Raw genomic sequence first — 5,760 nt, forward strand, 5'->3', positions numbered from 1 at the left:
ATGGATAAGGCACGGGTCGCGAGATGCCACAAAAACTCAAATTTTTGTGGTAGTCTAAATGCAACGTTACTGTTATTAAACTGTTATGAATTCCCAAGTTAGATTGAGCTAATGAGTAAAACACACAGTATCGTGAGTTATTTGCTCTTCTCATAAACTCGCGAGACAGAAGTTGGAGCAACGTATCATATGGTAGCGAGCTCTAATGTGCCATGGTCGTTTTGCACCTTTATGTTCCAGAGACGTAAGGCAAAAGCCTCAACACAAACATGTGGGTTTTCCATCCTTTCGAAAAACCGGAGCCTCGCGGGACCTTTGTGTCAGCCAGGGTTGTAACCAAGTCACAAAGCTCCGAGTCACAAGTCAAACTCACTTTTATGGTTTTGACTCGAGTCAAGTCGAGTCATTTTCAATTCACCACCGAGTCAAGTCCGAGTCCAAGTCATCGAACAAAGGTTCGAGTCCGAGTCATGGTATTATGACTCGAGTCCGAGTCCAAGTCATTGTGTTGCCTGCTCAGTTTCCAGTTAAAGTCTTCTTAAATCCACTTTTATGGCTCTGTTTGGTGATATCGAATGGTTAGCAATTATAATATACTAATTTTCCTCACTTTCAACAGTTTCGGGTCGCATTTTCAAGTACCAGTACCAATATACGAAATCCCAATAGGGTGGTTACTTTACTCTTCTTCGAAATGACAATGAAATGTCGGTCTTGGCCGTCTGATTCTCGAGTCATATGACTTGGTACAAGTCGAGTCGAGTCATTTTCGTATTTTGAGAAAATGACTCGAGTCAATTCGAGTCATCAGAAAATCGTGACTCGAGTCTGACTCGAGTCGAGTCATGACTCGAGTCATTACAATCCTGGTGTCAGCTCTCAAAAACGATTTCTGCCAGCAAGCATTTTTCAGGCGCGAAAAATTCGCTGTATTTTGGATAGTAGTGCAGAAGAGAATATAAAACCTGGTCATCCAAGCACTAGTAGACGTTCTTGTACAAATTCCCAACAACATTGTTTGGCCGAGAAGGGTTTTAGTGAAATAGTTGAAAGCAAAACGAGCGAAAAAAGTTGCTTTTTCAATGAGACACTTGATAGCTTAAGCTACATAGTAGTCAATTCGTTACACATCTGAACAAAATGTTGTTAAGTAGGCCTATCTTCTTCATCTTCTTTATGTATAACTATTTTCGATTAGTTTGTGCGAATGACACTTATTTCACAAAAACAGTGCGAATGGAGCTCAAAAAGGTTGAAAAGCACTGGTTTAGAGTCAAGTGTACCTGTTTGATGCTGGTGTGATCAGACTAGATGACCTTCACGGTCTTATCGATCATTCTTATCTAATACCGAATACCGAATATGCAAGCATATTTTCTGTACCACCATTACTGCCGTGTGTTATGTATTTTGGTTGGATGAAAATAAAGACTCTCTCTCTCTCTCTCTCTCTCTCTCTTGGGTGATATCGAAGGCCATGGACTCATAACGCACTAGTTTTTCACACTCTAAACGTACATAATTATAAACAGATAAAAGACAACAGACAGTTTCTGAAATTTTCGAATATGACATACCAACCCCGAATCAAGTCATATCGAATGTGTCGACTGTCGAGTCATACGCATGGACTCGAGTACAATGAGCACAAAATGACTCGAGTCAAGTCGAGTCAGGACTCGACTTATTACAACCCTGGTTGTAATGATATTCTTCATGCTATCATGTGCATGGCGAAGCTGTTTTATCTGCGATGTGACTGCTGATGGAATTATCCGATGGTTAGTTAGATATCAATAACAACAGCAGATACGGCCGCCTTTGCGTAGTATTTGGCAGGCAAACTAGCATGTACTGTGCGCTTCCGTAAAAACCATTAACGGATTTCATTTCAAGTTCCCTTCTTGTGAAAGATGATCACAGCTAAGCTGCCCATCGTTGACCACACAGCATTATAAGTCCGCAGACTATCGAATGTGACATGTCATATCATATCTTGTGGGATTGCCGAAATTGGCAAGCCACAGACGAGCACGTTGATTGCGAAATGTCGTGTTGCATCTTGAATTACGAGATTTTATGTGAGCTCAAAGCGCCCTTGTGTGAGCTGTGGCAACAAAATGTTTTGAAATATCAATTTTGGCACTATGCGGTAATCGCATTCGAGAGAGCTCATTACCGATGGCGATTCTGATTTACCGCAATATTTTGTAGTGTTGCCCCTAGGGTTGCATTTAAAACAAACGGTGTTTTAAAATACTTCGTTTAAAACATGTTTTAAACAGTGTTTTAAACAAAGGCCTTTTAAAAAAAATTGTGTAAGTCGTAAAATTATGCCACAATTGTGTAAATTCTTTCCAAACACATGTTTTCTGAGCCTACGGACAATTACCACCCGATATAGCCGACGTATATCGATATCGGATGGTTGGAACCCTCAAAATAGTCGCTTCAACATTAATAGTACAGATACTTCGTCAAATGAGCTATAATTACCCTACATTTTCAATTGTTAATGTCAATCCACTATGACATCACAATGGAAAATTCGTGACATCATGGCTTGAAAAAATAACAATACAAAACATGATTTAAATTAGGGTCTTGTTTTAAACATGTTTGTTTTAAATCGATTTTTGTTATAAATGCAACCCTAGTTGCCGCTGGTGTAGATGACTATTGGAGTCGAAAGCTCCATAAAGGTCACAAACAACGATGACGCATGCTATTTATGTAGTTGTAGGCAGCTATTACATACCACAATTTAAGGTATCTATGGATGGAAAATACATAGAATAACAGCTACATTAGTAAGGGAACGGATTTGCTCCGAATAACATATTGGCCGTCGCTACTACACAATTCACACAACACCGTCGGTTTCCGAAATCGATAGCTCGTTCCCTGTGATACGATTGTCCGGTTGTTCGCGAATAGTGAGTGAGGCTGATTCGATTATGCCTCATCTGGCTATTGTTTCTCTGCACTGCCATTTTACGAAATAGACCCGAATTTCACATTCTTTGGCGACTTTGAGGGTGTTCCGGGTTCCGGTGCTCTAAGATTGTTGATATTCGGATTTTCAGAATCGGTGTGAAACTAGCACTTGTTTGATACCAAGTTATTAGGCCTACGAATTCTGAGTTGTTTATGATGATTTGCATTGCCGCAGGTGAGACACAACCCGCCCGTGCCTCACCTGCATGTGCCTCACCCTCACCTCTCCTTTCGCGCTGTATTTTTTAACACTAAATATGAAAATTGGTGATGTTGGATAAAAAAAGATTCAAATTTAGTTATTCATGAACATCGACGGTAAATATCCATAAATCGTGGAAGGCGCCACAATGTTCCTTTGCTAATCATGACGACCGGTGAGGCACTGCGTCACTTGCCTACCTGACCGCACGTCACTGATAGTATTGATCACGTGGATGTTTGACGACTGAAAAATTGACTGGAAATTTTGTTCGGAGTCACAAGTTTATTCCAAATTATTCGTCGAGTCCGAGTCAATAAATGATGTCGTTCAGACTCGAGTTATCCCAACGCTAATACAAGATATCAATACACGAAGGTGATTAAACTGCAATAGGTATATAGTATGTTTTATCGTAAGTATAGCGAAGAACCACGCTGTACTTTGATCGAACGCTAATACATGCTTACTAGAACGTCAATCGCATCCTGTATGAAATACTTTCAGACTACATAATATTGCTGGTTGGAATATATCTACATCAGGAATACTATGAAATCCATGCACCAAACTTCGTGAGTGATTGTCGGTAGCCTACACTCTACACATAATGCGCCTGATGAAAACACAATTGCATGCACATTGAACATGCATCATTGAATACAACAAATGTGTGTTATGTGCGCAGGTAGGCCTATATGCAGGTCATTGGTATTCCCATATACACTATATACTACTGTTTAGTGCACAGCAGGGGTGTCAAACATTAGGCCCGCGAGACGTTTTCATGCGGGCCAGCGAAGTAATTCTGGATAAATTGAAAATTGCTTCTATTATCAAACACATCTAACAAAATCATAGACATTTAGTAACAAATACTTTCACCGTAATCCACGACAGTAAATGTCCAACATCTTGTAGTCGGCCAAATTTTAATCATTGGACGGAAGTGTGGAGTTTTCACTGTAGTCACTATTAGGTACAATTCGTTGACATTGACGCGGAATTCCTAAAATGGAAAAGGAGCTGTGCAAACTCAGTTCGTGATTTTTAGGAAAAAATGTGCCAAAAAAAGCTATTCACAGTCGAAAGCGCCAATGCGAAACCTGTGTATGTAGCCTGTGTTACACACAGAATATAATAGTTACGCAAATCAAGTAATTACTTGTGGCTGCACTGCTGTATAACTCAGAAGAGGAACCCGAATGTTGATTTAATAATAATGAACCAATAAATTTCAACTTCCGCGTTTTCCGTGAAATCTCTTGTATACTCATCAAATCGTCATACGCATAACGAATGAAACAAAGGGTGCATAGAAATAAGCCGAATTATATATAGTCGAGAGCCAATGTTTTTAGCGGTTAATAGCTGTATTAAAACGGCCAATTATCGTATTTTTAGCAATTGCATTGTTTGCGAAGATAGGATTTGCTAGAATTGAGCCCATATGATCCGTAATAAAGTAAATTCTATATCAATGAGCCAGTTCTAGAGCTTCCGCGGAGATCAAGAGACACTCTCAGCTCATACATATGGTTTTGGATTATACGCCGGTCTTGGCGATCATAAATTGTAGGTAATTAGGGTCGACCAGGGGTGGCTTTGTTTTGTACAAGGAAACTTTTGAAACATGGTAACTAATGAAACAGGGAAACAAATGAAAAAGGTAAACTTATGAAACGGGATTACTAATGAAACATGGAAGCTTATGAAATGATGAAACTTATTAAACTTTATTTTGTACAAGAAACTTATGAAACAAGGAAACTTGTGATATGCGATAGGCCTAATTATTCATTATGTTTTCGTGTTGTGTGAAAATTCTATTTTAATGGTTTTGTTGATGCACAGTTCGTTTTGTGCACCAGTAACGCATAGTAATGTATTAGATGAGTAGTCAGATGTGTATTGTGGTCGATTTTTGTTTCTATGACTCTGTGAAAATTTAGGGTTCCACGAAGGATTGAAGATTAGCGTAATTGTTACGCGGGTTGGTACAATATTATCAGGGATATCTAGACTAGATAGTCTAGTCTAGATATCCCTGAATATTATGTATTGGCTTGATAATGGTAGCATTCCGGTGAGAAGCAAATGTATGTATGAGGACTGAGGAGGTAATAGTTTTAGTCATTTGACTGCCCACAAGGGATCAAAAGGTTTCAATCCGGCCCGCAACCAATTTGAGTTTGACACCCCTGGCGTACTGTTGACAGTACACAGACAGTGTCTCTCGATACGCTCACTAGTCACGCGTTATTATATTTTAGTAAATGCCTGGACTTGGGAGTGCTATATCCTGTTGCGTTTTTATTGTGATTTACGTCAAGGAAACCGGGCGCGCTTTTGTTCCCCTGAAAAATGTGGATGATTCTTAACATTATCAAATTATCCCCGTGCAATCGACAATCTATTTTAGTCGCGCCATTGTTGTTGAAGTATTCATGCAAAACACACCTGTAGCTGCAACCGTGTGATCTCACAGACAGCGTTTTTGCGAACTTACACCTACCAGCACATTTACCAGCATCGAAAATAGAAAGAGGGTCTACTACACT

The 5,760-nt window shown here is 39.6% G+C and overlaps 1 protein-coding gene across 1 annotated transcript in view; it reads left to right on the forward strand.

The window, feature by feature from the left end:
* LOC145453942 (doublecortin domain-containing protein 1-like) overlaps positions 1-5,760 on the forward strand; it is a 304,595-nt gene that overhangs the window by 213,879 nt on the left and 84,956 nt on the right. The gene's annotated exons all lie outside the window — the stretch shown is intronic.

Source organism: Botryllus schlosseri, chromosome 13 (genome assembly GCF_051294905.1).
Source record: "Botryllus schlosseri isolate E-star chromosome 13, Bs_hap1, whole genome shotgun sequence".
NCBI lineage: Eukaryota > Metazoa > Chordata > Ascidiacea > Stolidobranchia > Styelidae > Botryllus > Botryllus schlosseri.